Raw genomic sequence first — 12,500 nt, 5'->3', positions numbered from 1 at the left:
ATAACAGTCAGTACTTCCTTGTTGTTGATGCATAGTTTAACACCTGCAGATATTTAAGAATGATGCATTAGATGTGGTGGGGAGTTTTGTTGGATAATTTCAGTTTATTAAAATCAAAACATTTAACCAGAATATATTTTTTTAATCTTTCTTTAGGAAGTTTTCACATGATCAGAATGATATTCCTCATCAAAGCCACAGAGAAAGGAAAAACTTCAGAGCTGATGATAATATCAATAATCTGCCTAATTCAGTGCAAAGACATAATCTTGAATCTCATATATTTCAGGTGCATGCCCTGATATTGAACATGACTTAGAAGAAATTAAGATGGTCCTGATTTAATTTTGTTCTGCACTGAAGCAAAAACAATTCTTGAAATTTCAATTTTTGAGAAAAAAATTTAAAACTGGTCTTCAACCAGTTTGAGCTTTTAAAAACATTTATTATATTAGTAAACAAATCTTTGCACTAACTCTGCTAGAAGTTACAATCAATTTGAAGAAGTTTGCATGTGGTATTTCAAATATCAATTTAAAAGGAATGCAGTACATGTTTTGTAGTCAATTGGACAGTAATGGAGTGGAATGGGAAGAGATGGTCTTTTGCTGCTGGTGTAAAAAGTGACAGAGATTCTGTGAAGCAGAAGGGCTCTCTACTTTGAATTGAGGAAATCTGAACTGGATTGCTGCTTATCTCACTGAAGTTCCAAAGGCCACAAGGTGCAGCATATACATGGCATGCACTTCCACATTACCAAAATAGCAGCCATAAACTGACTAAGATCGATAAATGAATGTGTGAACAGGAAGAGGGATATTTTCTAAACATGCAAAATAATTTGACACTATCATATTTAATAATTAACTACATCAATCTGCTTTGACAAATTTCTGGCATCTGGAAGCCTTGATCAGAGTTATTATTACTGAATTTTCAAAAATTCGTTCTAGAACCAAATAAAATATTGAAAACAGTAACTTTATCATGATAACTTCAAAGGGAAAACAAGAAAGAAACTGATTAGAACATTACTCTCATGAAGCTGTACAAATAAAACTATGCAGTGGATCCAGGTTTTGTCAGACTAATGTATTTTAAACTTCTGTTTCCTACAAAGTCACACTTTTGGAAATACAGAAAAATAAGCTGCACGATTGCAGAGGAAAGTTGTTAATTTTATCTGCTACATGAAAATAAGAATCCATACAGTAAACAACTCATTTGGAAAACCTTTCTAAATTTTAACTGCTGTAGCCACCTTGGAGGCACTGTTCAATATGATGACACAAGGACACACCACATCTTTGGGAGCTGCTGGAGAATATGTGTCTGGAACTAAGGATTCAATCCTATTACTTGCCCCCTGGCTGCCCATTCTTACTGTTTTCCTTCTATTTCCTTGCTGGACCTTTTGATAATCCATTTCTGCTTTCAGTCCACTGCAGTCCTGAAGTGAGGTGATACTAAAACCAGAGGTACTTGTTCTGAAAGGTCCTCACCAGTCTAATCTCAGTTCAGGACATCATCAAGCTTTATGTACTGTACCCTAGTCTTAAAAAAGTGAAGAAAATGCATGGAAATGCAAATAATACTGAAGAGAGATACAGGAAGATGAGACTATGAGGGCTGCCCTGGTCACTAAATCCAGTCTCCTGGGGTTACAGGCATCACATTGTGTATTTCCTGCATAAATTTACCACACAGTCTTGAAAATATTACCTTAAATACTTTCTGCTGGTTAGGAATATTCATATAATTTCAAGCCTAAATTTAATCAGAAAGTTCACAACCTATTTATTCTTGTGTGAGCATTGTCCTTTACCATTGTTTCTTCTTCTGATCTTTTTTACCCTATGAAAGTAATCATACTCTCTTTCAGCATTTCTTTTAACCTAAACTAGGTTAACCTAAGCTAGTCTGCATTTATATGACAGGCTCTCCTTTCCCTAAGCACCTGAGCAGTCCTTCTTTGAAAAGAAGCTTGAATTAATCCTTCTGGAACAGAGCTCAGCAGGACACACACAAGTGAGGTTTTACTAAGCCTTGTAGGCTGGCAACAATACTTCCTCATCATGTCTGAAACATATGGCCTGAAACACACTAGAATGGTATTTGGTTTTAATGGCTACATCCCAGAACCTATCACAATACTCATCCTGAAATCCAGTAATATACCCAAGTCCTACTTTTTTCCACTGGTTTCTAATGAATGAGCTTCTAGCTTACTGATGATTGTTTTGTTGCTATTGCATGATCTTACATTTCATAGTGTGGAATTTCATTACGTTAATATTACACGAGTCCTCAGTGCCATCATGTCCTTTCAATACAATCTTCCTCTGTATGGATGGCAACTCCAAACTTTGCATCATCAGCAAATCAGTTGTGGATGCCAAAAGCATTGATGAAAATATTAAACAAGATGAACCCTGAAGTGTAACTTTGAGGTATTCCTCTTTTGACCTCCTTCTAGCCTGATTCTCTGCCCTCTTTTTCAATAGAAGTTGTCTCCACAGATCATTGCAGTCTACAAACAATAGCTTAGCACCTTGGCAAACAGAACACTGAGAATGTGTTATTCCTGCAAGAAGTTGTGGTAAACATTTGCGTATCCTAAAATATGAACATCATCTCTGTACCTCTAACATTGCTGCTTATACCTGACAAACTTCCAGTTATATATGGTCTGAAGGAATATGCAATGCTGTTGCAGCATGGTATACACTAACAAATGAGGCAAAATTTCCCCCATGATTATTAGCTTAAAAAAATTTAAAACATTTATGCTAAGTTAAAACAAAATCAGCTTTCATTCCATTCACATTTTCCGAAAATTGTCAGCTCAATAGATTTAGCTATTTGAATTTTTAATATATTTAGTTGTCCACACACAGAGCCAGCAACTCTATTTAAAACCAGGCCTTCATAAAACTTGAATTTTTAAACCAAATTACAGTTTATGACAGTTTGGGAAAACCAGACAGTCAGCAAAACTTGCTATGATCGGGTTGAAGAACTGTGACCAGGCTGAAGAACTGTGATTTCCTATAAAATTTTCAGATATGTGAGAAAATTTGGAGTTGGGTTTGAGAATAGGCACCAAGCTTTGTTTTGCTTCTTCAATGAACTGAGCCTGCAGTTTCAAAAGATGTGGTGAGCTTACCTAACATCTCATCATTGAGAAGCAGAAATTTTGAGAACTCATCTAACATTAAGGGACTGGAGCATCTCATCTATGAGGAAAAGCTGAGAGAGCTGGGACTGTTTAGCCTGGAGAAGAGAAGGCTCAAGGGGGAACCTCATCTATGTATAAAATACCTGAAGGGAGGGTGCAAAGAGGACAGAGCCAGGCTCTTTTCAGTGGTGCCCAGTGACAGGACAAGAGACAATGGGCGCTAACTGAAACATGGGAGCTTCCCTCTGAACATCAGGAAACGCCTTTTTACTGTGAGGGTGGCTGGGCATTGGCACAGGTTACTCAGGGAGTTTGTGGAATCTCCATCCTCAGAGATCTTCAAAAGCTGTCTGGACATGATCCTGGGCAACCAGCTGTAGGTAGCCCTGGTTGAGCAGGGAAGTTGGACCAGATGATCTCCAGAGGTCCCTTCCAACCTCAACCGTTCTGTGAGTCTGTGATCTCATCACCAGAATGGGAGGGCCTCACAGCTTGTATCTGATTCTGCTTCTTCACTACTGCAGCTTGCCACTTACCTTGTGCTGGCTTTAACAGTCAACAGAACTGTCCCTGACGTCATTCTCATAGCCCAGCAAAAAGTACCAGAATAGTTTTCTACTGAGTTAGTAAGCTGAACCAGTCCACTGACAGTCCAATAAGCTCCACAGCTTAGGCAAGGGAAGAAATCAGGGCTGTCTGTCCCAGAGCAGGGAAAAGAGGAACAAAGAGGAACAAGTAGACACAAGCCAAAGCATAAAAATGCTTCCCTTTTGGCAATGGTAAGCAGTTTAATTGAATTTAAATATAAGCAAATAACCTAGGATGCTTTTACTCCGTTGTGTTCCCTAATCTTCCATATTTTCTATCATCTTCTACAAAGGAAAATTTATTTTTTTTAATATTAAAAAAATTTCTTTTATTAAAAAAAAATAGGGCTGTCATTTAATTCATTGAAAGCCCAGTTTTCTTGAAATGGAGAAGTCTACTATTGATTTTTTGCCAAAAAGTGTTCCTCTCAGGACTATATTTGATAATGACACATAAACAGTAGGCCTACTATAAATTTAAAAAAAAAATGAAATAAAGCACTAAGATTTTGCCAAGGTAGCTCACAAATTACAAACGTATTCCCCAAAGTTTTCCCTGCAAGAGTATTTTTTATGATGCCACACTTGGGCAATCAACGTCACACTTGGGCATCAACAAAATTCTACTTTTCTCTGTGTCCCTTACTTCATAAATGTCTTGCTTCACCTTTTCCTTCTGTGACCCCTAAAGTTATTAGGTGCTTAGCAAAGCAAGCATCAAACATTATTGTAGGGATCCAGAGAAATTTACAGACTGACTGATCTTGATATTAATATTAATACAGGGTAGGAAACAGTGCATAATTAAACTTTTCATTTTTACTTCTGCTTATTACTTATACTTCCTTTAACTTTTACTGTGAAAAGAGGAATCACTGAGAAGTACAGCTAATACTTCTTTATTGAGATTCAGTAAAATAACTTTTACTACTCTTTTGGAAAGCGTTTTAAACTATGATCTCAACATTCCACATGCTTTACTTTTTTCTCCTCTTAAACAAATTGAAAACTTCCTTAATCTACTTTTACATGTCCATTTTTACTTTCTTTTTTAACTAAATGTCACCTAAATTTTGTTCTTGAGAGAAAATGCTACTTCAACAGTGCAGTATTCTATATCTGAAAGAAACCACACAAGTACAAGCTACAAGTTATTACTTCTCTATTTCCTTGTACACCAACTATGACAGTCCATATATTGGGTCAGGCACTAAAGTCTTGATTTCTCCTAAATCAGTTTGCATCACCTTGCATCATCATGTTCTGTGCTAGTGACCTTGCAACAACTACCTTTATCCCACTCCTCCGTGTCAGATCAGGGGTGAAAATAACCATGGCTGTGTTGAAGTAACAAGTACCTTCTGAAGCAAGCAAGTAAGCAAGCATATCAGACACAAGTTATATAACCCACTATAAACTGGTGTCCAGTACAGATATGAATACAAGTTACATATTGCAGTTCTTATTCTTCAGTTAAATCAGAGATCTTCTTGAACCTCAAGGATGACATATTTATGATTCAAAGGAAAGAAATTGGCTTTCTGGCCCTACTTGCACAGAGCTCTCAAATTGCTAAGAGAAAGGATAATGTCACAATGTGTATGTTGTGTCACTTTGAGAGAGTCATTATATATAATCTTAGTGGCATTAAACAGCAGACATCAAAATGTAAACAGTGTGAGATAAAAACATATGTGTTGTATATCAAATGATCTAATTGCATTAATTAATTAATTTGGACCTACATACTGCATAAGGGTACTGTATCCTTGAATACTATAGGCTGATCACCAGATTTAAGGATGAATCAAATTGCTTGTCATATCATCTCCTTATTTATACTGGTATTTATAATCTTTAGATAAGATTGAATACTCTTGATTATCAATGGTGATAGATCTACAAGAAATATTAGTAAATATCTCCGTTTCTCATTTTTCTCTTGAGCAAATGCCTTTTCTTTCTCTCCCATAATATATTATGGCAGATTAAATTCTGCTCTCTTTACGTGTAAATAGGTGTATCATAATTTAGCTGATGATATTAATATGAGGCACTATTCATAAAAGCGTATTTACTTTTCAGTTATATCAATGGGAGTATGTTTATAATGGTTTGTAGGCTGTGGGAGAGAGGAAAGAGGAAGAGGCCCAGAAGTATGTCAGTGGAAGTAAGTCATTGAAATTCTTTTGATATTGTCTAGACTATAACCTATGGAGAAAGAAGAAGTCAATCCCAGTTAGCTACTTCCAAGGCACCTTCAAAACCTGCAGGCTGCTCAAAATTGTCATAGGAATTGGAAACCTAAATTCAAACAAAACTCCAGCAATAAATACACAGTTTCCTTCCAGGAAAAAATACCAGAGGCATACTTATCCTGTTCTTGAACTCCCTAATCAGGCATCAGGTATTTACCACTGTCAGAGAACTAGGTGACTGGTTTGAATCAGGGTGACCTTTCTTATATTCTTATGATCACATCACATTTAGCTCTAGCAGTGGTGCTTATCAGTAACATTCAACATGAAACTTCATGACCTAGAAAATAATCTAACAAAGGAAAAAAGAAGCTAAACAGTGTCAGTTTCTCATTATAGGGGAGGTTTCTGAAAGGTCAGAAAGTTTCTGAAATAGAGTGCAGTAGTATATGAACAATACAGTTTAAAAAAAAATCTAAAATCATCAGCAGGGGTTGAGCTTACACAATATTTTGAATGATTAGAGACATTTTCATAAAATAAGTAATCATTTAAGCCTGGAGAGTTCTTAAAAATTAAACAACAGGATTTAGATTTACAGAACAGAGCATTCAGTTTTAATGCATTCAGCATTATTATTTACTCAAAATGATGTGGCACCCATGAGCATTGACTAACCTCTTTGTTGTTCCCACCTCTAATTTCTAGGATTGTAATAATAGACTGACTGAGTGATTTTTTTTTTCTGTTCATGAGTTTTGAATTTATTATCCTACAATTTCACAGAATATTTCCTTGTTCCTGTTATGTGATAGGAAGAACAAAATGTTCTACCTTATTTCCTGTGTTATTTTACTATGTACAACTACCATATACCCTCTTACTCACTTTCCTCTTAAACCATATAATTCTTTCCACTTGTCCTTTACCTCAATGATACTCTTACAATTAAGCGAGAAGAATGTGGACTGAAGTTACAGATAGTGGACAAAATATTCTAAATAAGATTGTAATTTCAACTTGTGTCATTTTCTCATTCTTTTCTATACATCATCTTTTTTCCTTTTTCTTTTCCTTTTTTTTTTTTTTTTTTAAATTCTAACATCCTTAGTACCGCTACATGTTTGCCAGAGTTGTTTGTTTGGTTTCGGTGGCTTTGGGTTTTTTTGAGTTGACAAAAATTATTTACTTACAACCTGTCCTGAAGATGAGAGGATTTACTTAGAATTTTATGAGTGGTAGTTCAGATCTCCCCCCTCCCCAGTCAAATACTTTGCTTTAATCAACACTGACTTTCATCATTGCTAAGTCAATTCCTCTGAAGTTTCTCACAGTTTTATCTTTCCCTGACTAGTTTCTGTAACTTAATATCACTTGCATATTTTTGAATGTATTAAATCGGAAGTTATTACAATTTAAGTTTAAATACATTTGAAATTAAGGCATCTTTAACCAGGGAGTGTTATACACATTTACTTCTCTTAAGGAGGGAGATTAAGATTTGATTTCTACTGATCCAAAAGTTTTCAACCAATTGCTACCAAGAAAACGATTATCAGCTGAAAACTTGTTTTCAGAAGCACTATTTGCAAAGGCTAAAATCTCTTTGCAATTTCACAGTTATATAAAAATGACTTGTATTTTCTTTTGAACTGATGAGAGTATGGTCTTATTTTAGATCAAATAAGACATTGCTTTAGTTTGCAAACTGAACTATAATCCTCAGTAAACTCTAATCTTGGCAATGTAACAAATGCAACAACAACAAAGCCACTTCTACATGTTTTTCTTCCTTACAGCTATGAGTAACTTCCCATATATCAAACACAAAGCTTAATATAATCTTGGTCATTCTTTTCCCTCTTAGGGGTCTTTGTAAATTGTATTGCTTTAGGAAATCAAATACAGTGACTGCCCCACCAAAGATATTACAGAGTGGGGAATATATACTTAGCAAAAAGATCTGTTTACTTGTAGGATTTTTATTTTTTTTGCCTCCTGCATGTTATCATTTAGAAGTCATGTTGTTATCTGGCATATTTGAAATGTTTTAGCAGAAACCACAAGATTCCATTCAAAAGAAAAAACTACTACAGACCTTGACTTTACTGTTACGTCTTTTTCCCCAGAAAACTTGCCTTATTGCACTTAATTTTTTATTGAAAATATATGTACATTCCAACATGACCATTAAAATACTTTCTATAGAGAGTATGTTTTTAAAGCAGATTGATAGCTCATGGAAGAAAAGCAAATGGTTATTCTGCATCTGGGATTCTGAGAAGGCAGACAGCAGTATTTTTACATGTAGAATTAGGTAATCTTTTGCCTGGGATCATAAAGGTATCTAGAAATTAGGGCTTTTTTTCTTTTTTTTTAATTGGTATTGAATACACTCAAGAGAGGGCTTTTCTGCGCTTCTATCTTTTTTTTAACATAGAGTATAGCTATACATAGGCAGATTCTATAAGGACTACAGAACAAATGAAATATTGACATAACAAGAAATTGAAAACAGAAAAAGAATTACTGTAATCCATCTGTTAAGAAATGTTTGCTTTTGCTTTCAGTTGTTTAATTCCAATAGCTAAAGAAAATTTTTAAAAATAGACACAACAGAACAAGGGAAAGATCCAACATTTTAAAATTATACATGAGGGAATGAGTATAAGTTACAGGAATTCTTTGAAATCACCAAGTGGGCTACATGAAATCAATTAATTTAGCATAGTTAAGGAAATAACCTCAAAAGCTGAGCCAAAATGAGAGTTTTTAAGGAAAGATACCTTATTTTATAAATATGAACTAGAGGTTACAGTACAAACATTATGTTGTTTGGAGGAACAAAATGATGTTATTACCATAGGATGCACATCACTGAGCAATGTTTTATATTTGTTTATGTGTCTGCACTTTGGCATGTTCACGGCAAATAATTTGCATATAAGATCTTGAGTATATGGAACAGACTTATTGGCTCATTTAATCAAATCTGTCACAGACTTACTGGGAGTGACAGAAGACATTTCTAGGTTCTCTAATGCAATATAGCATCACAACGCCCAGCTACTAGCTTGGAAGTCTCCATTTTATATTACATGATCACAACTTTGGTACATGCAAAGCACTGTTTGCAGTGAGCACATTACCTGTTTGATTATTTCATTAGCCATATTCTATATTACTGTCATTAGCATAATTTCAAGCCCAGATCTTTATAATTCACAACAATTTTTAACCCACTCTCATCAGTGTTTTCCTAAATTCATAACAATTTAGTGATCATCCTAATCCAAAACTAGAAGTGTGAGGTTAGTTCAGAAGCCTAATTTGATCTTGAAGTAGATAATCCCTTCTGGCCAGATACTCTGTTATCCATACTGGTTTGTAAAATGATTTTCTTTAGGACTTAAGGGTTGCCATCATCGCAGAGAGGAGTAACGTCAAACTATACCTTCATAACATTTATTATGTCCTGTGTTCAAACTCAAAAATGCTACTTTTTTCTCAGCCTGACTGCTGTTTGTGGCCTGATAAAACTTATGAAGTTCAAGTGCAGCAAACCCACTTGTGGCTTACATTTTTATTTTCTACTGGTTTCTGAAAGGACGTACTTAGAGCAGTGCAAATATTTTTTTTTTGTTCAGTGGCTACATCACTAGAATCAAAGAAAAAAAGTATTGGTTTGTGTGAAATCACAATAAAAGATCATATAAAATTTTTTAAAAGAAAACCACAGTAATTTCCGATAAACCTGAAATCCTTCACTCTAGAAAAAAATGACCTTAAAAATTTATTTTCCATGTTACTTAGCCTCAGTGTTTTGCATACAGTAAAACAAATGCAAAATGAAAATCACTGTCCAAACCAAATCATTTAATTCTGAATCTTTCAAAATCAGTAGTTCAGACATTTTAATATTTTCATCACTCACCAATTTTTTCCAAGTAAAACATTTTCTAGTAAGCAGTTCAGTCCTCTTGGAATTATGGTTATCATTGAATTTGCTTTAAAAATAATTCATGTTATATTTAACTATAAATAACAAAGATGGAAATGGTCATCATATGCAAAGTAATGATTGTTTTTACTCTGTGATTTGATTTATTATTAATGCTGAAATAATTTGCCCTAAAAAAGAATTTGAAAGCACAACTAATTGTTTTCTATTTTTTTTCCTGCCATGAGTGTTGGCTTTTCAGTACTGCTCTGTTAGTAAGGTAGACTCTGATACAAAGTAGTATCTGACTGGGACCCAGGTTCCATTTCTGTTTTCACTAGTTTATTTGTAAATACTCGATGAGTGGGATAAATTGGTCTGATGCTGATCGCTCTGTACTGAGTTCATTTTTGGCAATCATAACTGATTAAGAATCAGTGTTCCAGCTTCATTCCACTGGGTATAGTAGAAAACAATGTTTTCCTATTATTAATTGTAATACACAGGACAACAAACAAAATGACACTGATCAATAGGAACAGAAATATTTGGAAAACAAGCTTACATTCTATTAATTCAGAATGTTAATCCCCTAACACACATCCCTTAATTCTTCCAATTTACAATAGGTCTCTATTCAAGTACAACTCGTTATTCTGGTACAGTAACATATGAAGAAAGAAGTGACCTAAGGTTTAGCATATCAGAGACTGAGTTAATTTCAAAATGTTGGTGTCTAGACTATGTCTACTAAAACGTAGTCTGTGCTGAAGGAGGTGTGAAGTACAAGGAGTTGTCAAGTTCACTGAAAAGCAGGGTTTGCTTACTCTTATTTACATTTGGTCTGAAAAGGTCTGACATTTTATTTAGTTAGTTGTATTTTTAGAACCTGAAATTCTAAGGAAAGTGCCCCAGGTGCCCTGCAGCTGCTCGGGAATTTAAAGTTCATGTAACTATCAATATTCTTCTAACAAATTATTAATCAGAATTGACAAGAATGACAATTTCTCTGGGCAACTGCAGCAACCTGGGTGGGAATCAACACCTGTCCTCGGGGTAGACCCAGTCTGCAGGCTGCCCAGAAGCCACAGACCCATGAAACCTATATGAACACTTCAGCATCCCCAGTGTGGAGAGGGAGATTAGACTCCCAGGACTTTCAGTGGCAAAGAAACAAAAAAGTATTGATGTTCTGGATCAAGAAATCAATATTTTCTGACAAATTTTTGTTTCACTCTAATGTTTGTACCAGGGAGTGAGAAATGTCTGTGAAATTTACCCGAGAGATCCCAGGAAATGCATGCTATGGCAGCATGTTTGTCTGCCGTTATGGAAAAGAGAACACTGCATGTTCCTCTCTACTAAGGATAGTGGGGATGTAAGCTTATTCTTCTTTTGCATGTCCTCAAACACTGAACAACCATAGGGCATCACTTATGAATGGTGACTGTCTCTCTCAGATATGGATGCAGAAGTGATCACAATGTCATCATTTAACAATGAAATAACTACACAGTATGTATAGTAAGAGCTGGCAAGCCATCCTAAGGTCTTGCTGGCATTTCTGGTTTTGTCATCCTGGGTATATGTGACTAACTGAATATAATTTTTCTTATTTTCTCACTTCCCAAGTTTTAGGGAAAGTTCTTAGCATGAATGGCCCCAGCTTTCACTGTCGAGGTATAACCACAGGACGCTCATTTACAGAACTTCTAATAATGAGAGAAGATACAAATGAGGGAAAGTCAGAGACTGTTTTTAGGTATTAAGGGAAGCCACAGTATGAGCATAGTGAGTAATGAAGAAAATTGGAAACACATGAGATGGAAAACAGGGACATGGTGAGCACAGGGCAAAAGAGCACAGTGAGACTCTGGATGAGTTATTTTTGTGTGGAATGGTAAGGAAATGCCCTGAAATAGAAAGAGATGTGTGTAGTAAGGCCTAGGGCCATGGCTCTGGCACACACTTCATGTCTTGATACCTCTTCATAATTTTATCTTACTGGGAACTAGCGCTCTTCTTTCTCAGATCTATACTGATTCTTATATCTGGAATGAACTTCTTGTCTCATGGTAGGTCAGTGATGGTAGATTCTGTAATGCTAGAGGCTGAAACTAAGAACAGGCAGGCACAACAGGACGAAATCTTTTTTGCCATTCCTTCCCTTTCACTGTAAGATTTGTGATAGTGTTGTCCAGTTATTACAGTTCTACAGCTGAAGGAGCACATAACATTATGAGACTTTAATGAGGGAGAGAAATAACCAAAATTCTCTTTTTTGGTGGATTTTTACTTTCTCATGCATGTAAAAGAGGAGGTGCATACCTTGCAGATTTGATGAATCATGCCATCCCAGCAAACTCTTCTAGGACCCAAGAAATCATACTTTCTTTTTAAGGTGAAGGCAAGATTCCTTAAGATAAAACTAGTATTCTACTACTAGGAAAACTAGTATACTACTACTAACATTCTACTGCAAGGAAAGTCTGCTTCAAAAGTCAATACATACAGCTTTGATTCTTTCTTATTTATATTAATTTTAACTTACTGTAGCTTCATTAGTTTCAAGAGGGTGGATCTTCGTGCTGTTGTAT

This window comes from Gymnogyps californianus, chromosome 2 (assembly GCF_018139145.2).
Source record: "Gymnogyps californianus isolate 813 chromosome 2, ASM1813914v2, whole genome shotgun sequence".
NCBI classification, from domain to species: Eukaryota; Metazoa; Chordata; class Aves; order Accipitriformes; family Cathartidae; genus Gymnogyps; species Gymnogyps californianus.
Note: the sequence above shows the minus strand (reverse complement) of the source record.